This window comes from Lynx rufus, unplaced genomic scaffold (assembly GCF_022079265.1).
Source record: "Lynx rufus isolate CCGP_SWC_20201006 ecotype Redwood Valley unplaced genomic scaffold, mLynRuf1.p SCAF_1, whole genome shotgun sequence".
NCBI lineage: Eukaryota > Metazoa > Chordata > Mammalia > Carnivora > Felidae > Lynx > Lynx rufus.
In genome coordinates, this window is record NW_025814823.1 from 94,369,642 (window position 1) to 94,391,975 (window position 22,334).

Here is a 22,334-nt window from a genome sequence, read left to right on the forward strand (position 1 = left end):
ATCATAACCTGTTTGAGGGCAGAAATCTTTTTTATGCGTTTCTTCCATTAGCCAGTTTGTCAGCATATATTCATTTCATGCCTACTGTGTCCAGGTGGTGTTTTAAAATCTGGAAATGAACAACTTCTCTTTTGGCAGGGGGCGGACAAAGCCAATACATAGAGTACATACTGTGTCAGATGGTAGTAAGTGCTGTGGAAAAAATCAAGCAGGGAAGGGTGATAGGGGTGATAGGGAACACAAGGATGACTGTTTAAAATAGGGTAGTTGTGGAACTTCTCACTGAGAGGGTGATGTTTGAGCAAAGCCTTGAAGGAGTTAAGAAGGCCAGCCTTGTGGGTATCTGAGGGAAGATCATTCCTGGCAGAGGAAGCAGCAGATGCAAAGGCCCTGAGGATGGAATGCCTATTTGAAGATCCAGAACACCAAGAAAACTGGTGTGGCCCAAGCAGACTGTGCAAGGAAAAAGTCCTTGGAAACAAGGTGTATTTGTGTAGGGCTTCCGAGTTTATTCTTTTCTCACTGCCTGGAATGTCCTTCTCTTCTATTGCCAGATGTCCAGACTTGACCTCTTGTTCCCCATTTAACTCAAACATCACTTAAACATTTCCTGAACCTTTTTTGTCTTGCTGGATGACTCCGCGTGGTTCTTAGGATTTTATTTTTATCTTAATGGTATAATATTTAGTTTCACAGCCTGTAATTCCTTGGGGGCATCCTATAGGTTCCTTGAGCGAAGGGATCAGGTTTGAGATATATTTGTGTCACCCCCAGCAATCACCATTGAATTTTGAATATAGAAAGTTCTCAAAAATCTTTGTTTAATGGATTCATTAGATTCTCCTAGCTTAATATGGAGTCTGGATTAGAAGTGACTTCCTAGGGCTCCTTCCAACTTTTAACGTTTTGTCCTTCGTTAACTAGAGGTTTTAAGAATTCATGCCTTCAGGGCCACCTGGGTGACTCGTTTAAGCCTCTGACTTTGGCTCTGGTCATGATCTCACAGTTCGGGAGTTTGAGCCCTACGTTGGACTCTGTGTTGACAGCTCAGAGTCCGGAGCCTGCTTTGGATTCTGTGTCTCCCTCTCTCCCTTTCCCTTCCCCACTCATGCTCTGTATCTCTCTCTCAAAAATAAATAAGCATTAAAAAAAAAAAAAAAAACGAAAAGAATTCATGCCTTCAGGATAAAAGCAATGGTGGAATAGCTGTTACTTAAACTATTTCTGTTTTAAGTTGAAGAAGTTTCTGAGAAGTGTATCTTCAATAAGATTGACAGTTTTGAGTTTAATTTATTAAGCAGTACCTATGAGTGTGGTCCTGATAAGATGCAGAGATTTGAGTCCAACAGTAAAGGGGTTTACAGTGAGCAGTTTGAAAACTGTTGAACCATTTGCCAACCAGTTTCCCTTACTGCACTGAATTTCCATTCCCTGTTTATCGTTTCTCATGATACAACAATTTATTTGTTCATCTTTACCCTTTAGTAGTGCAGACTTCCGTTTCCTGCTGTAGTAGATTTTTAGATTTGATTGTTCCTTCACAGTGCTGTGAGGTTTGATGTATATGAAGTCACACACCTGTTTTGCTAAACTGAAGTTTTTGATTCATTCTGCTGGAATCACATATTAAGAATTCAAGGGTGGACTCAGAATGTCATCATTTCTTGTTTTTGCCCTCTGTATCCTTGAGCTATGACTGCAGAAGTTCAAACGTTTTCCTTGGTTTAATTGTTTCTTTAATTGATGTTTAGCCCCAGCAACTTGGCAACAATAAACTTTAGTCTTTTAATATTTGCCTGGCGGTATTTGTGTATTACTATAAATGACTAATGGGATGTATAGTTCATAAGCCAGATATATTTTTACATAGCCATCAAACAAATAAAACCCTTGGGTTTTCATTCCTGTGTTATTAATAAACCCTGACATATCGCTTTAAGTAAAGTAAAAGTGGGTTTTTTTTGGTATGAATTATAGTGGTTGTTTCTGCAGATACAAAAGATTGTGCATGTAGAGCATGCACTGTTCATACTGAGTTACAAACTGTTGTGTAGGTGAGTTGCCTTAATTGTCATATGAACTAAATCTGATTATTATTGTTTGTCAACTAAATGCAGGCCCTAGAAGGAACCTAAGATTGTTCTTTCCTTTGTTGAATTGGTTTACATGAAAAGTAAAAATTATAAGTATGTGTAAATTTTTCTGTTTAAATTTTTTAGAAAATATTTATTTTTGAGAGCACACAAGGGTGTGTGCCAGCACACGTGCACGAGTGCGGTACAGGCAGAGAGAGAGAGAGAGAGAGAGAGAGAGAATCCCAAGCAGGCTCTGCACTGTTGTGCGGATTCCGATGCAGGCCTGCATCTCGCAGTTTGTGAGATCGTGACCTGAGCTGAAATCAAGAGTCAGACGCTTAACCAGACTGAGTCACACAGGCGCTCCCTCCTTTTTAAATTTTTAGAAAGATGCATCAATGTTTACCGATACCTTTTCTTAGTGACTCTTAAGACAGTGTGGCAGATGGGATAGTTAAACTTCTTTTTATGATCAAAATATAATTTTCAACGGTTGTAAGGATTAAGGTGTTAATACATAATAATGTATACCATTGGAGCTCTTTTTGTTCGGAAAAGAATTCCAAATGACTTGATTTCTTTCCATATTAATTGGGATGCTTTGGCTATATAATTAGGGTTTTATGTAGCCTGACTTAAATTTGCTTGTAAAGAATCATGTTAGGTTACATAATAGGAAGCGCAAAATAGTAGACAGATTCCAAAGTTATTTGTTTCGGCAAATTGATGACTTCATCATAGATCCAGTTTCTCTCTCTTTGTCTGCCTTGCCTCTTCACAAAATTGATACCCAAAGGTTGGTTTCCTCATTGAAATCAGTGGTAATCAGTGTAGTCCACAAGGACAGTGTGATCTATTCCTGCAGTCTTAGAGTATGTCTTCCTCTTCAGTCTGGCTAGTTCCACCCAAGATAAATAACAGCTCATACTATCAAGATCCACCCTTGGAGCTGAGGATAAGGGTAGAAACATGAATGAAATGAGTATTCTGTTGGAAACGTGTAAGAGAAGAGTGGATGTTGGGTAGGCAAACAAGTGTCACTATTCCCGCTTGATTAGTGGACGTTATTTCTTTTGAATAAATACTATTATTTCTTTCCCTGTAATTTTACATTGCTTCTGAGGTTGTTAATATCGGGAAACACATATTGATAATATGTGATTCTGAACACTGTACCATAAAAGATCTGAGTTCAAGGTATTCCTTATATCAAAGTATCATTGAAAAATTCAAATTCTAATATCATCGTTTTTGTAGGTAGTATCCTTGAAATCTTCCTTTAAAAAATTAATATTAAATCTGTTGAAAATTCAGAAGAAGGAAATAAAATGCTCAAAATTACAGTGATTTTTCAGGGGAGCCTGGGTGGCTCAGTCAGTTAAGTGTCCGAATTCAGCTCAGGTCATGATCTCACAGTTCATAGGTTCAAGCCCTATATCGGGCTCTGTGGTGACAGCTCAGAGCCTGGAGCCTGCTTCAAATACTGTGTATCCCTCTCTCTCTGCCCCTCCCCAACTAGCGCTCTGTCTCTGTCTCTCAAAAAATAAAATAAAAACTTTAAAAAAAATTTAAAAAAATACAGTGGTTTTCAGTTTTCATGAGAAGGTTGTAAACAATATTATAGGGCATTCCTCTGCCTGTCAGAAAAGTGGAACGCTCTGTATAGGGTGGTTGTGTTACGTTTCTTTAGTAAAGTTGTTGATTATTAAATTACTTATTTTGATTTTTAAATACATTTCCTTTTTGTGATTCCATGGAAAATATTTAAGTGTTAAGATCACTGAGGTCATCCTTGATTTCACCATTCATAGTTAACTATTAACGTTTATTGTATTTCCTCCCATAACGTAATAGCAAAAAATATGTACCTTTTAGACATTAATAACATAAAATGAATGCATTGAAGTTATTGGTGGATTTGTCGAATGTTTGTGGCCTTAAGATAACCAAATATATTAATGTCTGGCTGTCGTTAAAATGTTTAAAAATAGCATTAATGTAAATCGCACTTTAATAATTTGCGTGCATTTTTTTCCTCCGTGTATATCTTTTTTCACAAATTGAACTTATCCCTTCCATTTCTTATCCCAAAGGGAAATCTTTGCTAATTTTTTTGGAAAGTCCAAGAATTCTTTTGTGTCGTTAGCACTTGGAATTGTCTTTGTACTTGTGGGTTATGGATTTCTTCACTGTTGCTGCTGAGCAAGGTGATTCTGAGTTGTCGTCTACCCAGATGAGCCAGTCTTCTTCCAGCCTCTGGTCACATAAAACTCTTACATTGGGATAAATTATACACGGGCTTTCCTTGCCCATTCTGCCTTATCAGCCTTCCCTTACCACATCCTTTGAACTGAAATACAGATATGCATGCACGTTTTTTCACAGAAAGATCAGGCAAGGTAGAAGGATATTGCAGTGTAGGAGGAATAAAGGCCTGCGTTCTAGCTAATGGGTGTGACATTCTTAAGACCCTGCTTTGAGAGGAGGAATGGTCTTTTTGGAGACTACCTGACCTGTCCATTGCACTCTGCTTTCTCTCTTTCCCAGCCCGTGTTCCTTCCACAAATATCTGCTTTTTGTTTGTATAGCCCTGTCCTAAACAGCAGGTAACGTTGTCATGACTAAGACAGATACCATCCTTGTGCTATGAGTTTTACGTTCTAGTGATAGGGAATAGACAATAAACAAATCATGTGGGATTGTGATCAGTCTGTGAAGAAAAATCAAACAATGAAAAGGGAGAAAGAGTGATGGGGGAGAGATTATTAGGTAAGATCATCAAGGAAAGCCTCTTTCAGGACGTGACATTTGAGAAGAGAACCGAATGAGGTAAGGGAGTATATGAGAACAGCTGAGGAAAGACTGTTTCAGGCAGAAAATGGTGCAGGATCTCTCACATGGGACCGAAGTTGGTGCCGAGGAATAAATAGCAAGAAGGAGAGCTGAGTGATCCCAGGGAAGAGTGGCAGGAGATGAGGCTGGAGACAAAGGCAGGGGCAGATCATGCCTGTATACCAAATCCTACAGCCCCTTTCCCCCCAAACTCTTTCAGTCTCATGACGTTACCCCCAACACGCTGTCCACAAGAAGAGATATTTCTCCTTGAATCCTACTTGTAGTTTGCACGATTGAGCAGTGCCTCTAGCCTCTACAGGATAGGCAGTGATGCTTTCTTCTGCTCAATTATTCTTTTCTCTACCCAGTCTACAATAGGCTCCAGAGAGGTGGGAGTGCCAACCCAATGAGTGCCCCAATTCTGTGCAGCCTCTATACTGCTGAGATCTGTGATCAAGCTGGCTCCATTTCCTAAGTCACCTGTGAACTCAAAAAAGCATTTATTTTTCTCAGACATCTCACAACTTTAATTATAGGTGAGCAAAGTTTAGGTGAAGCCCAGTAGACCACCTCTATTATTGTGCTGAGAAGCATTTACATCTTTCCTGCCTTGTTTGAAGCCTGGTGTAATTCAAGAGTCACTAGCTGTCAGTCATTGTTGTCTTTGTTACCCAGGCGAAAAGGGCTCTTTTTCAATGTGCCAGACCCATTGAATTGTTTTGATTTCTGTGTGCTAACTAAACGGGGAAGATTGCCAGTTCGTCCCACCGCAAATGTATTCTATTTCCTGTCATTAATATATCTTAGTGTGATGGTTATAAGTTTTTTAAGATGGAAAAATATACGGGGGCGCCTGGATGGCTCAGTTGGTTGAGCACCCAAACTCCTGATTTTGGCTCAGGTCATTATTCCAGGGTCATGGGACTGAGCCCTATGTAGGGCTCCATACTGAGCACGGAGCCTGCTTAAGATTCTCTCTGTCCCTCTGCCCTCTCCCCTGTGCGCCCCCCCCAATTAAAAAAAAAGATTGAAAAATATACATAAAATTCACCATTTTAAGCATACAGTTTTGTGGCATTATGTCCATTCACATTGTTGTAGAATGGACACCACCATCCATCCCTGGAACTTCTTCATCTTTAGGAATTGAAACTTTGTACACGTTGGGGGCGCCTGGGTGGCGCAGTCGGTTAAGCGTCTGACTTCAGCCAGGTCACGATCTCGCGGTCCGTGAGTTCGAGCCCCGCGTCGGGCTCTGGGCTGATGGCTCAGAGCCTGGAGCCTGTTTCCCATTCTGTGTCTCCCTCTCTCTCTGCCCCTCACCCGTTCATGCTCTGTCTCTCTCTGTCCCAAAAATAAATAAATGTTGAAAAAAAAAATTAAAAAAAAAAAAAAAAAAAAGAAACTTTGTACACGTTAAACTCTAACTCCTCATTCTCCTCTTTTCCCAGCCACTGACAACCACCATTCTGTTTTTTGTCTCTGAATTTGACTACTCTAAGAACCTCATGAAAGAGGAATCATGTAATATTTGTCCTTTTGGACTGGCTTATTTCACTAGTATAATGTCTTCAAGGTTCACCTGTGTTGTAGCCTGTGTCAAAATTTCCTTATTTTTTAAAACTAGATAATCCATTATACTTCTTTTACTTCTTTTTCTATCCAGTGGAATCATGTGACTGGATCATGTGACAATTCTGTGTTTCATGTTTTTGAAGATTTGCTGTACCATTTTCCACGGTAGCTGTACCATTTTACATTCCCATCAGCAGTGCACAAGAGTTCTAATTTGTCTACATCCTTGCTGATGCTTGTTATTTTCTGTTTTTTCATTACATTTATCCATACAGCTATGAAGTGGTATCTCCTTGTGGTTTTGTTTTACATTTGTGTAATGACAGCGATGTTAAGCATGTTTATCATGTGCTCACTGACTATTTATATATCTTTGGAGAAATGTATATCAAGTCCTTTTCCCATTTTTTAACCTGGTTGGTTGTTTTCTTGTTTTTGAGTTTGAGGAGTTCTTTATGTATTCCGGATATCAGTCCCTTATCAGATACATAATTTGCACATATTATCTCCCAATCCATGCACAGCCTTTTCACCCAAATTGCAGTATCTTTTTTCAAAGGGATAATGTCCTTTGATGCACAAAAGCTATTAATTTGGTAAGGTCCAACTTATCTTTTATTTGGTCTCCTGTGCTTTTAGTGTCATATCCAGAAAATGATTTGTAATGACTTCATAATAGTTCATTGTATAATGTATCATAATTTATCTACCACAGCCTACTACTGTGGACTTTTGTTTTGAATAAGGTTTTATTTTATTTTATTTTTTTTAAGATTAAATAAGAAAATACTGTACTTATAAAGGCTGACACATAATACAGAAAGGTAATAAATAACAACAAAGTTAGTACTAACAATTATTTTTATTATTACTAGTACTTGCTACTTCCTACCATTGGTTGGAAGATTATATAGCTAAAGAACTGTAGAATATTCCAGAGATTGTTCTGAGATATTTTTTTGCATTTCTGCAGAATGAATTGTCTTTTTGTAGGCTTTGTTTTAGAATGAACTTCTTTCTTATTACAGAATACAGAGTCCTCCAAAATTATTCCAGAGAGCAGTTTTGTAAGAAGACTTTTTAGGAGAAAGTTAGTTATAAAACTTGCCCCAGCTTTTAATTTTTTTGTTTTTTTTAATTTTTTATTTTTTTAAAGAATGTCCTAATCATTAAAATATAAAATTCACATGCTATATAAAACTCTCCCATTGAAAGTGTACAGTTCAACACAATTTATAGTATTCACAGTTGTGTGTATGACTGGCACCATCATCTAAATTTGGAACATTTCCATCAAACCAGATGAAACCTAGTACCTGTTGACAGTTACTTCCCACTCCCTTCTACCCCCCAGTCCCTGGCAACCACTAATCCATTTTCTGTGTCTACAAGTTTGTCATTTCTAGATTTCTCATTTAATGAAATCATGAAATATGTAGTCTTTTGTGACTGGCTTTTTTCACTTACCATGATGCTTTTAAGATTCACTGTTATAGCATGTGTTAGTACTGCATTCCTTTCAATGGCCAAATAATGCCCCATTGTATTGCCATACCACCTTTGTTTATCTCTTTATCAGGTGATGGGTGTCTGGGTTGTTTCCACTTTGACTACTATGAATAATGCTATGAACATGCATGGACAAATTTTTGCATGGCCATTTGTTTTCATTTCTCTTGGCATATATCTAGATGTGGAATTGCTAGGTCATATGATAACTCTATTTTTAATTGTTTGGAGAACTGCCAGAGTGTTTTCCAAATTTTCTGTTCCATTTTACATTCTCATCAGAAGTGTACGAATGGTTCCAATTTTTCCATATCCTCATTAACTAATTCTTGTTATTGTCCCTTTTTGATTGTTTCCATCCTGGTGGATGTCCAGTGCATGCATCTATTGTGATTTTGATTTGTATTTTCCTAATGACAAATGATGTTGAGCATCTTTTCATGTGATTACTATTTGCATATCTTCTTTGAAAAAAAGTCTTTTAAAATTGTTTGCCCATTTGTAAGTTGGGTTGTGTTTTTATCACTGAGTTGTAAGAGTCCTTTATATATTCTGAATGCAAGTGCCGTATCAGATATATGATTTGCAGATAATTGCTTCTCTTCTGGTTGTTGTTATTTTCCTGCTGATACCGTTTGTAGCTCAAAGATTTTTAATTTCGATGTCCAGTTTACCTATTTTCTTTGCTTGTGCTTTTGGTGTTACATTTAAGAAAGATTTGTCTAATCCAAGATCATGAAGATTAATACCTGGGTTTTCTTCCAAGAGTTCTGTAGTTTAAGTTTTTACATTTAGGTCTCTGATCCATTTTGAGTTAGTTTTATATATGACATGAGGTAGGGATCTAACTTCATTCTTTTTGCACGTGGCTATCTAGTTTTCTCAGTATCATTTGTTGAAAAGACTGTTCTTTACTCATTGAATTGTCTTGGTCTCTGACTCCAACTCCCCCTGCCCCCCACCCTGGCCAATTTTGCCTTGTTCTTGAGTTCTCAGACCTTTTAGCAGCCACCAAGATTCAGACTCTCTCTTTAAATATTTTAAACTCAGTCTGTCACCTTCTCAGCTATGTGTTATTTAAATTAAAAAAACAAAAAAAACAAAGAACTAGGATCTTTGCCACCAAAACTGGGTAATGTCTTACTATAGTGGAAGGGAAGTTTCAGAGTGTCAATTAACAGCTGCCATTTATTGAGCACTTTCCTTGTTGTGCTAAGTGGTTTTCATACATTTTTATGTCGTGAGGGAAGATGCCAGAGGGTTTTTGGGCAAGAACTAATACTCCTCCCTCCTTGTTTGGGATTTAAGTGTTGCACCATCCCAATGGCTCATTCTTTATGCACTCAGGCTAACGTAAGGCCTGCGCACATACACCAAGTCTCCAGCCAGACTTCCTACTTGGGAGAGGCCTGGCAGAAAAACCACACTCCCTGAATTTTCTTTGCTGGGATCTTTTCTTTTTCATGATTTCTAAATGTTGGGCTGCTCTGAGGCTTAGTCTTCCTACCTCCCTTACTTTTAAAATTATTTCTTTATTATTTTTTTATTTTTGAAAGAGAGAGCGCAAGTTGGGAAGGGGGGGTGAGAGAGAGAGAGAGAGAGAGAGAGACACACATAGAATCTGAAGCAGGCTCCAGGCTCTGAGCTGTCAGCACAGAGCCCTATGCGGGGTTCAAACCCACAAACTGTGATGTCATGACCTGAGCCGAAGCTTAACCCACTGAGCCACCCAGGTGCCCCAATACCTCTCTTGCCTTTAATGAACAGTGAACTAATTATGATTCCTTATATATGCTCCTTGTTTTCCTGATCCCCAGTGTTTGTCCATTTTTTTTTTTCTGCTTTGAATGTCTTGCAACTTCACATTCTCTATTCTCTGAATTTCTAAATTTTACTTACTAAGTTTTTTTGTAGATACCTGTCTCTTTTTTTTTGAAGATGATGATCTTGCTACTGCAAATCATTGTTCCCCTTCACCTCTTGTAGCTTGTTGTGTGTACTGTTCTTATGTCAGGAAATGATCTCTAACTTTTATTATAAAGACGTCTATTTCTTTTGGGGAATGTTAAAAAAAAAATAAGATACAGAACACTAAATAAAAATTTTAGATGGTTATATTCATTTTATTTCTTGTTTTAAGCTCTCTGAGAAAAAGATCTGTTTCTTGGTAATCTTTGATATTCTAGCATCTAGCAGAGTGAGTGAATGCGTTTTAAGAAAAAATTCTCCGAGTGTGTGTAGGAGGGAGGGATGAGGATTATGACATATTTACTGTTTGATTAGAGGCATGTTTTGGTTTTAAAATTGCCATTATGACAAAAGCACAGGAACAGGAAAGGAGCGTTGAGAAAGAGAATGTTTTATTAGTAGGTTACTGAATCTTTAAAATTTAGTTTTGATTAATTCATTAAGAAGTATTTAATAAAAGTTGTTGCCTTTATGCAACTCTAATTATCTTTAGACTGATGTAATCTAGGCGTTGTGACCAACTAAAATGTATCTGTTGACTTCTGTGATGGAGCTACAGTGTTAGGAAATCTGATCAGCCTGAAGCAAGCTCCAGGCTTCTTTATGAAAGCCATTAAATTAAATTGATTATTAAAGAAAGGGAAATTATCTTATGTCAGCAGAGACTTGATTTGTTTAATCTTAGACTTTGGATGTTTGATTAAAATTTTAAGGCATTCTTTCCAGTATTGATTTTCTCAGATGAGTATTGCTGGCATTTTAAGAAAGGTAATTACGAGTGGCATTCTTACAGTTTATATGAGGAATTTTTTTCACTGATAAAATAATAAAACATCCTTAAGATTTAGCTTATGTAATCTGTAATTTGTTTATAAACAAAACATAATGCAAAAAGACAATTTTCCTTTTCTTTTCAAAAAGAAAACTCCTATAAGGTCTTTACACCCATCATTAGAATTTAAGAGTTTATTTCACAGACAATCCCAGACACAGATATTTTAAAATAAGTCATTGTTAATCAATACTTATTATGTGCCAGGCATTGTTTTTAAGAGCTTTATGTGTATTAACTCAATCCTCCCAACAACTCTATGAGGTAGATATTGTTTGTTATTCATGCTACAAATGTTGCCTTATTCAGGGTCAGAGAGGTTAAGTAACTTGTTCAAAGTCACACAGTTAATAAAGAGCGTGTCCAGGAATAAACCCATGTAGTCTGCCTGCAGACTTCATACTCTCTTTCCTTCCTTCTTTATTTTTACTTTGTTTAACAAAGTTATACATACACATGGGTTAAAGAATCTAATGGTTCTTCTATAAGGTTTATTATAAAAAGTAATATTCTTTGATTTCCCCCTTCCTACAGGTAAGTACTTTGAGCTGCTTACTCAGTATTTATGTGCATGTCTCTAAATAACACGCTTGTTTTCCTGCCGGATTTTTCAGTTGTCGGCATAATCTATTGACTTCTGCTATTGAAAATGCTTATTTAGCTCCCCACCCGTCCTGGTCCTGCCCAATGTCTGTATCCTTGCCAGTCTTCTCAGTGTTATTTCATAATATTGCTTAGAGCAGTATTCCGTGTTTTCTTTAATTTACTGTGTAAAATGCTTTTCTCACCTGAACCGTGTGGTAAATTGTGCTTGTTTTTTTTGTCTCCTGACAGTTTATGTTCCTTGTAAATAAACAATTGCCTTTTCCTTTGATGGGTTTTTTTTTTTTACTTACCACTAATTCACGTCTTTGTCAGTTGTGTCAGTCATATGCTTCTATTGGTTTCACGTTCCTGGAGAAATAGCTTCTGGAGCCTTTTGCAAACTAGACCCAGTTTAGACCTGTTGGATGGCAGATGTGTCTGTTATCTTTTGCCTGTTTTTACATTGGACCTCCTGTTGCTTGATGGCATGGTTTAGTACCTTACCACGGTGACACATGTCTTCCAGCAGCTTGTTGAGAAAGGCCATACGGAGATTTTTTGAGACCTTGCTTGTCTGCAAAGAGTCTTACTCCTAACTTCACATTGTCTGCCTACAGAATTCTAGGTTGGAAATAACTTTTCCCCGGTATTTTGATGGCATCACTCCATTACCTTTTAGTTTCCAGTATTGCTATCAAAAAGCTTAAAGCAATTTTGATTACTTTTTCTTTGTGTATGGTCGATTTTTACTGTCCAGAAAGTATGTACACTCTCGTTTTTCTGCATTTTCTAAAGTGTCACAGACCCTTTGTCTGAGGCTGTTTTTACCAGCTGTGCTGAGTACTTGATGAGCCTTTTATTTTGGAAATTCTTTTTCTCTCTGCTTGAAAAATTTCTCTGTTTTCTCTGTTCTCTTTTTGAATCTGCTTTTATTCAGCATCCCTCTGGACTGTTCTGTTTTTCTTATTCTTTCTCTTCTGTTTTCTATCATTTTGTCCTTTGGCTCTATTTTCTGGTTGATTCTTTTTTTTCTCAGCTTTATTTTCCAGTCTTTCCCCTGAATTAAAAGATTTATCCTTATATTTGTAATTTCCATGAGCTTCTTCTAAAATTTCTGAATGTTGACATCTTATAGTATGCTGTTCTTGTTTCACAGGTGCGTTTTTTTTATTACTTCTCTGATATTAATTATAAGTATTTTACAATTTTCTTTGCCCTATGTGGTGTGTTTTCTCTGAGTTGCTTTCATTCACTATTTTGTCCTTAGTTTTTATGTTAGAACTGTCTTCTGATGTCCAGTAATGCTTGGTAGACTGATCCTGTCTAAGGGTGGCATACCGAAAGCTATAATTTAGAAGCTCTGAATTCATGATCAGAGGTTGCCCATATGAGCTGTTCTTGAGTTGATCTGAGTTGGCAGTTTAGTTGGTTTAAAAATGACAGTTGCTGTAACAATTCCCCAAATCTTAGTGGCTTTAACACAATAAAAGTGCATTTTTCACATAAAGTCCAGTATGGGTGAACCTGATCAGCTAGAAACTTCTGTGTTTGTTCTTTGTTTTTGAGGAAGGGCTTATCAAAGGAAACTCTGCTTCTAGTTAACATGGGAGATTGTGCAGGAATTTTATGGGTGAAGCTTGGACGGCATATTGTTAACAGCCAGCTCACCTGGGAGGAAAAAGTGGTAGCATTTGCTGCGTGGGGTCAGTACTCCCATAAGGGCCAGGTTTCAGGCTGTCAACATGGTGGCACATAACGCAGAGTTGGGAAGAGACGGGACAGTTGTGTTTCACTTGTGGCAGCTCTGGCAACCCTCTGGCAGCCGCATTTCACTGGCCAGAACCCGTTTGTGTGGGTCAACCTTAATTCAAGAGAGCATGAAAATCATTGTTGACTTGTGTGTCTGGGAAGTAAAGGAGCTATATTTTGGTGAACAGGTAACTGTTTCCGCCATTGTTAGAGCTTCCAGTGTCATTCTCTTTAGATTTAGGTAGAGTTTCTGGAGAAGTTTGGGCCAGGCTCCTGCCTGCAGGGTGAAGAAGGCCTGGCCCAGGTATTCTGGGACCTGATTGAAAAAAGGGCTAGCATCAGGTATGTGTACATTTTCCTCAACTCCCTGTTTTCAGTATGATGCCTGTATTTGCTTTTTACTGCTGCTCTAACAAATGACCGCAAACTTAGTGGCTTAAAACAATACAAACTTCTTACCATGCAGTTCGGTGAGCTATAAGTCTGACGTGGGATTTACTGGGCTAAAATCAGGGTATCGTCAGAACTGCATCCCCTTCTGAAGACTAGAGGAGAATCCATTTCTTTGCTTTCCCAGCCCCCAGAGGCTGCCTCTATTCCTCAGCTCATGACCCTCTTCCTCCATCATCATAGCCAACTGAATAGCATCTCTTTGACTACTCTCTAGTCACATCTCCCTCTGACCACAGCCCAGGAAAACGGTTCTCTGATTTTAAGGAGCCGTGTGATTAGATTAGGTAAGGAGATAATCTGGATATTCTCCCCAACTCAAGGTCTGTACTTGAATCAAACCTGTAAAGTCCTCTTTGTCATGTAAGGGGATATATTCATAGTTTCCAGGGATTAGGAAGTTGTCATCTTTGGTGAGCAATGCATTATTCTGCCTACCATAGTACCACTTGTTCTCCAAGACCCTTTGCTTTATCTGCTCCTTGAAATAAGTTTACAGACTTTTCTTCAGGATGAAAAAGGGAATTTAGGGTCCTTCTACTTCTTAAGCTCATTATTTTACACTCCTCTTTTCATCTTCCCTTTCAGAAGTACCTAAAAGCACCAATTCTTGAGGCTTTGGCTAATTTTGTGATACATATTGGGTTAGCTCTTGGGTTTCTCTGTAACCAATTTGGGATTACATTTTCTGAGGTTTACTTAATGCTTGACCACTCATTTAGCCCCTTGCTAAATTTTGTTGCCCTTGCCTTCCTTTCCTATTTTCCTCATCCTTGTGATTTATGCCTTTAAAAAAAGGTGTCGGGGGGGCGGGGGGAAGATTTTGATATTGTTTGAGCTGAGATTTGGCAAGGCAACAAAATAGATGTTTTTGTGCATTTAGTCTCTTAATTAGAACAGAGCTCATACCTTTAACTACTATACCATCCTGCATTTACTTTATTCCCCCCACCTTTTTTTGAGTATGTAACGTAACCCATGTATCTGATAATATAAATGGATGTGGATCCCATCTTGTACATTAGATATTCATTTATTCAGTGTACTCTTACTGGTGACTCTGTGCCAGCCACTCTTAAGCATTTCAGATTTAAAGAGATTTGTAGGGGTCAGAGTCTAATAGAACTCAGCTGCAAAGGAAATTTGAGCACACCATTAAAAGTATGCTGTAGGGGTCATCTGGGCGGCTCAGTCAGTTAAGCGTCGGACTCTGATTTTGGCTCAGGTCATTTTGGCTCAGGTCATGTTCTCATGGTTTGAGAGATCAAGCTCAGTGTTGGGCTCTGCACTGACAGAGTGGAACCTGCTTGGGATTCTCATTCTCATTCTCTCTCTCTCTCAAAATAAATAGGTAAACTTCTTAAAAAGTATATCATAGGAATAGAAACAGTACAAAGGAAGCACTGGGGAATAAGGAACTAATTTTTCTTGGGAAAGTAAGAAAAGACTTCACAGAAGTTATCACATTTGATCTGAGTCTTCAAACGGTGTTGTTAGAGAATGGGAGAGAGTAGGAAAATGGAAGGGAGTGAATGGTGAGTTCAGTGTGGTTGAAGGTGGGTTGTGTAGGGAGGAGAAATAGATGAGGAAAGCTCAGAGTAGATCTGGATTCGATTTTGGAAGGCTTTGTGTATGGTGTGGTAGGGAGTTTGGATGTTAGGTCAGATGGAAACTGGACAACTTTAAGAAAAGGATGGAACAAATACTGTTTATTAGGAAGCAATTCTAGTGGCATATGTGGGGTGATTTGAAGTGGAGAGACAGGTGGCAGAGCGAATGTTTAAGGTTTTTTTTTGTTTTTGTTTTTGTTTTTTAATTTTATTTTGAGAGAGAGGGAGAGAGAGAGAATCCCAAACAGGCTCCACATCATCAGCGCAGAGCCCGACATGGGGCTGGATCTCAGGAAGTGTAAAATCATGATGTGAGCCAAAACCAAGAGTAGGACACTTGACCAATTGAGCCACCCAGGTGCCCCTAGGTGGTTCTTAGAGTATCCTGGGTAAGAAGAATGTGAGTTGAGACAATATCTTCAAATCCAGTTTACTGTTGTTTCTGTGGTTGAATTAACAGGATTTAGTGACTGAAAGACTTGGGAGGTGAAAGAAAAGGAATCATCAAGATTTTTGACTTAAGAGACTAAATGAATGGTAATGCTATTAACTGAAATTAGAAATATAGGAGGGGCGCCTGGGTGGCTCAGTTGGTTAAGCCTGCGACTTTGGCTCAGGTCATGATCTTGTGGTTCATGAGTTCGAGCCCCGTGTCGGGCTCTGTGCTGATAGCTCAGAGCCTGGGGCCTGCTTCGGATTTTGTGTCTCCCTCTGTCTCTGCCTCACACTCTGTCTGTCTCTTTCTCTCTCCAAAATAAATAAACATTAAAAAAATTTTAAATAAGTTAATAAAAAAAAGAAATATAGGAATAAAAATGGGTTTTGTTAAGAGGTACAGACTTCTAGGTAAAATAAATGCATTGTGAAAAATGATGAGAAAAATGAGATGAAAAATACAGCTGAGGGAATATAGGCAATAACATCGTAAGGATGTTGAATGGTGACAGATGGCGATTGCACTTCAGTGTGCTGAACATTAAGCAGTGCATAGACCTGTCGAATCACTATGTCCTCTGTCTGAAACTAATATAACAATGTATGTTAGTTATGAAAGTCTCACAAGTTTTAATATCACTTTATGGAATATAAATGGAGATGTCTGTTTGCAAGCTGGAAACATCTGTCTGTCACCAACTCAGAAAAGAAGATAGGCTTCTTTTAAGCACTGGGGATGTAGGAGAATTAAAGATTAGGGAGATCTCTAAAAAAAAAAAAAAATTAAAAAAAGACGTTTGTCAAGCAAAAAAAGATAGGGGAGATTAACAAGGTTGAAGCTACATGAATAAGTCAGGTCATTCAAGGGACACCGTTTAGCTCTAGATGAAGAGTAGGAGGAGGTGATGGAGATGATAAAGGAAGAGGGTAGTGGTCTTCTACAGTGGTTTTTCTTCCTCACTCTTTTCGATATTTTTCTGAAATATTGAATAGATGAAACATAAATGTGCCTATTAAATATCCACAGGGTACAAGAAATGCTACTCTAATTGCTGTGTGTTCACTATCCTCTTTCAAGAAAAATTACCAGTATCCTTGAAGTCTTTCTGCACCTCTCCCATTCTATCCTTTTACCCCTGTACTTAGATAACCACCACCTTGAATTTTTAAAATCATTCTCCTATTTTTGTTTTACCACGTTTTTGCCCTCAAACAGTTCACTGGTTAGTTTTACATGTTTTTGAGCTTTTAAAAAACAGAATCATAGTATTCATAGTCTTCTGTGACTTGAATTTTTTTTTTTTTAATTCAACATTTCTAACATCATTACTGGTGTTTGGTCATTCATTTTCATTGCTGTGTAGTATTCTGTGCAAGACTAAAACACAGTTTATTTCTACATTTTGCACGGATGGACATTTTACTTTGTAATTGTTTTTGCTATTACAAACAGTGCTGCTGCTCTAAGCGTTCTTATAGATGTCTTTTTGAAACTCCTTAGGGTATAACTAGGAGTTGGGTCTGTTCATGTTCAACTTTACGAAGTAGTAGTGCTGGTCTGTTTCCAAAAGTGGTTGTATCAGCTTACAGTTCTTTTAGCAGTATTGGTGCTTTGTTGCTCCGTATTCTTGCCCACACTTCATATTGTTAGACATATTTATATATCTTCCCTGATAGCATGAGTACTTAATGTTGTCATTATAGGTTTAACTATAAGTTTTTTTTTCCTTTTTCCCCTGTATGAAGTTGAATATCTTTCATAGTTTATTTACCATTTTAGTTTCCTTTTTTTGATGGTTTCCTAAGTCTTCTGTTTTGCTAAGTCATTTTTATGTTGAGATGTTTTTCTTATTGACATCTAAGTGTTTTTTATATATACTGGGTATTATTCCTTTGCCGTTTTTATGTATTGTGGCTATGTTCTTTGTGTTTGTAGCTCTCCTTTCTTTTTCTGGTGTCTTCTGAACATTAGGCATGCTTGCTTTTGATATCAAATATCAAATTTGTCAGTCTTTTTTTTTTTTTTTTTTTTTTTCTTTCTTGTTACCCCCCCTCTTCCCTTCCCCGACCGGTCTTTTTCTTATGGTTAGCCTTAATTTGCGTCTTACTTAAAAGTTCGGCACTATTACAAAGTCATATAGGTATTTTCTGATTACGTCTTCAAAGCTTTTGTAGCTTGAGCATTAACATTCATTTTTAACCAACCTGGGAGTGATTTTTTTTAGCATAATGTAAGAGGTCAAAGTTTATTATAATAAAACAATGAAAACAACAACTGACTCTGGCACAATTCATGGAAATGTCTTTCTCTGTTGATCTACAGTGCCTACTTCGTTTTAAATTAAATTACCTTAGGGGCGCCTGGGTGGCGCAGTCGGTTAAGCGTCCGACTTCAGCCAGGTCACGATCTCGCGCTCCGTGAGTTCGAGCCCCGCGTCGGGCTCTGGGCTGATGGCTCAGAGCCTGGAGCCTGTTTCCGATTCTGTGTCTCCCTCTCTCTCTGCCCCTCCCCCGTTCATGCTCTGTCTCTCTCTGTCCCAAAAATAAATAAACGTTGAAAAAAAAAAATTAAAAAAAAAAAAAAAAAATAAATTACCTTATATTTGCGTGGGTGTGTTTAAGGTTCAGTTCCATTAGTCACTTTCCCTATTTCTGTACCAATATCATGTTATCTTAATTACTGTGGCTTTATAATAATTCTTACCTGCTCAGCAGGTCCTCTTAACAAATTATTGTGGTTTTTTAATAATTCTTACCTGCTCAGCACGTCCTCTTAACATTCTACTTGAGAGTGTCTTGTCATTCTTGTCTTCTGATCTAATATATATGTTTTGGAATCAGATTCAGGTTTTCAAGTTTCCCTCAGTCTCTCTCTCTTTCTCTCTCTCTCTCTCTCTCTCTCTCTCTCTCTCTCTCTGTCTCTCTTGGGATTTTCATTAGAATTACCTTGACCCTTTGGAGCATTTTGGAGATATAGAACATCTTCTTAATGTTGAATCATTCATTCTGTAATCACTGTACATTTCTCCATTTATTTGGCTCCTTTTTAATTTTTTTCAGTAAAGTTTTATATTTTCTCCATAGTAGTCTTGCATGTTTTGTTTCATTTATTCCTACACACTGCATATTTTTTTGATGGTATTGTATGTGGTATCTTTTTTAATTATACTTTCCAACTGATAGTTGGAGAAATTTAGAATTGCCATAGAATTTTATGTGCTGGCTATGTCTTGTTATATCTATTAGTTTCAACACTTTTGTGTAAGCTGTGTTAGATTTTCTACATGGAAAATCTTGTGGTCTTTGAATGACAGTTTTCTTTCTTTCTTTCAAATTCTTTTATCTTTTATTTTTCTTGTTTTTCTGATATTGATGACAGCTGGTATGGTGCTGAATAGGAAAACCATTGTTAGTTATCTTGCTTCTGATCTTAAAAGAGAGACTCTGTAAACATTTTCTTCGTGACTATGTTTGCAAAAGGTGTTTGATAGGATAGTCTTAATTAGAGGAAGTTCTCTCTTTTTTTTTTTAATTTACTAAGAGTTTTCTTTTTAATTCAAGAGTTGATGTTATTTTATCAGATGCTTTTTCTTCACCCATTGAAATGACCTATTTTTTCTCCCTAAATCTGTTAATATAGAAAATTACATCAATATGTTTTCTAATATTAAATCAACCTTGCATCACCAGGATAAACACGTTTATTTGGGTCATGTTATGTTAGTTTTTTTAAATGTTAATTTTTGTATCTCTGGTCTTCAGTGAGATTGGCCTGCAGTGTTCATTTCTCATACATTCCTTGTCTCATTTTGTGTCATGTTAACCTCATAAAAATGAATTGAGGATGTTAATTCTTTGTGCTCTGGAGAGTTGTGTTAAATTGGGATGATCTGTCTCTTGAATCATTGGTCAAACTTGGTGTTAAAGTCATCAGGGCTTGATTTATTTTTGGTAGAGATCTTTTAAATTACTGTTTATTCTCTTTATGATAATAGGATTAATAAAGTTTTTCTATTTCTCCTTTGGAGTGTTTTACTAATTTTTTGAAGGCATTTTTTGCCACTTCATCTTAGATTTTTAAATTTATTGGCTTAAGATCTTCATCATACTAATTTATTATCTATTAAATTTCTGCAGCATCTGTAACTAGGTCTCCCTTTTGGATTATATATTGCTAGTGTATAGAAATACAGCTGATTTTTGAGTGTTAATTTTGTATCTTGAACTTTGGTAGATTTGTTTATTAACTTTAATAGTTTTTTATGGATTCTTTTGAGTTTTGTAGACATATGATAAGTCTATCACAGATGTCATCTGTGAATAGAAATTCTACTTCTTTCCAATTTGAACGCCTGTTTGTGATTTTTAAAAAACATTCTTTTGGGGCGCCTGGGTGGCTCGGTCAGTTGAGCGTCCGACTTTGGCTCAGGTCACGATCTCGCGGTCCGTGAGTTCGAGCCCCGCGTCGGGCTCCGTGCTGACAGCTCGGAGCCTGGAGCCTGTTTCGGATTCTGTGTCTCCCTCTCTCTCTGCCCCTCCCCTGTTCATGCTCTGTCTTTCTCTGTCTCAAAAATAAATAAACGTTAAAAAAAACCAAAAAAAACCCATTCTTTTAATATTTTCTAAAAAATTTATTTAAGTAATCTGTACACCCAATGTGGGGCTCAAACTCACGACCCCAAGATCAATAGTCACATGCTCTTCTGCCCCCCGTCGGGCTCTGTGCTGACAGCTCAGAGCCTGGAACCTGCTTCGGATTCTGTGTCTCCCTCTCTCTCTCTGCCCCTCCCCTGCTCATGCTCTGTCTCTCAGAAATGAATAAATGTTAAAAAAGAATTGTAAAAAGTCATATGCTCTTCTTACTGAGCCAGCCAGGCGCCCTAAAACATCCTTTTAGTTATTGATTATATTATCCAATTGCAATGTGGTTAAAGAATACAGTCTTTATAAAACCAATCCTTTGAAACATGATAATCATTCACTTGATTTTCTTTATAGTTTTATTTTTATTACCTATATGCGTGTCACTAAATAAAATATTATTATTTAGTTTTGCATTTTTTTGGAATTTATATTAGTGGAATGATTACATGTCATTCTGGTATTTGCTTTCTTCCCCCTGCTATAGACTGAATTCTGTCCCCCCACCTCCCAAATTCATATATTGAAGCCCTAACCCCCAATTTGATGGTATTTGGTATTGGGGCTTTGGGAGATACTTAGGTCTAGATTAAGTCATGAGGTGGGGCCCTCGTGATACTAGTGCGCTTATAAGATGAGACCCCAGAGAGCTCGTTCCTGTTCTCTTTCCCTATCATGTGAGGCCTCGATGAAAAGAAACTGTCTTCAAGCCAGGAAGAGAGCACTCACCAGAAATCAACTATGCCAGCATTTTTTGTTTGTTTGTTTTAATGCTGGCACTTTGATCTTGAATCACTAGTTTCCACAATAATGAAAAAATAAATTTCTGTTAAAGCCACTGAGTCTGTGGTATTTTGTTATGGTAACCCGAGCTCAGATAAAGGGAAGGCCCTTTTCCACATTAAGTTTTTGACAATCCTTCATATAATGGGTATAATTTATTTCTTTACATTTTGCTTCTTGGGGCGCCTGGGGGTCTTTGTTGGTTAAGTGCCGACTTCAGCTCAGGTCATGATCTCATGGTTCCTGGGTCTGAGCCCCACGTCAGGCTCTGTGCTGACAGCTTGGAGCCTGGAGCCTGCTTCGGATTCTGTGTCTCCCTCTCTCTCTGCTCCTCGCCTGCTCGTACTCTGCCTTTCTGTCTCTCAAAAATAAATAAACATTAAAAAAAAATTTTTTTTAAATAAAAAAAGAAGTGTTCTTGTTACAGGATTCCATTGTGTGAACGTACCATAATTTATCCATTCTGGAATTGGTGGACATTTGGGTAATTTCAGGGTTTTTTTTTTGGTCATTACAGTGCTTTGATGAACATCTACATGTCTTTTGCTACACAGGTTAAGAGTTTATTGTGTGTATGTAATTGCCAACACTGCTTTGTTTTTGATCTTCAAAAACAATGATTTCATATGGTTTAGTATAGTATCTAGGAGTGAAAATGCTGGACTATAAAACTGTTTTCTCAAGTGATTATGCCATTTACCCTCCCACTTGGTGTGATGAGTTTCTTTGGCCCCACGTTTGGTACTGACAGACTTTTATGCTTGGCTACTGTGGTGCATGTGGAGTTATTTCCTTGTACTTTAATTTGTATTTCACTTTGTTACATTTTAACTTCTTTTTATTTATTTATGGACCATCATATTTCCTTTCCTGTGAAGTTCCTATTTGTGATTTTCCCCCGTTTTCTATTGCAGTGTTTGAGAGCTGGCTCTTTTTTACTGGGATGCGAATTGCTTGGTGAATTTAAAATCTTTTGAGCCAAATCTTGGTTTTAGGCTGTGCTTACATGACTAATATGGATGAATTCATCTCAGTTTGCATTTAAACAATTGGAAGCTCTAAACTACTGTGTTTTTCTTCCAATAAAATATAGATCAGGTACATGAATTATTTATAATTTTCCCTCTCTGTTTCAGTTTACTCATTTGTAAAACAATGGGCTTTGACTGGTTAATACCTAGTATCCCTTTTACTAGTGTCTTTAATTCATCTAATATTTTTCTTCTTGGTTTTTGAAACTTAGAAATGTTAGTTTTATTATAGTACCAAACTGTAAAATGTTGGTTT

At 37.4% G+C, this 22,334-nt stretch overlaps 1 protein-coding gene across 1 annotated transcript in view; it reads left to right on the forward strand.

Moving 5' to 3' along the window:
- AP3S1 (adaptor related protein complex 3 subunit sigma 1) overlaps positions 1-22,334 on the forward strand; it is a 73,526-nt gene that overhangs the window by 2,362 nt on the left and 48,830 nt on the right. The window lies entirely within an intron of this gene.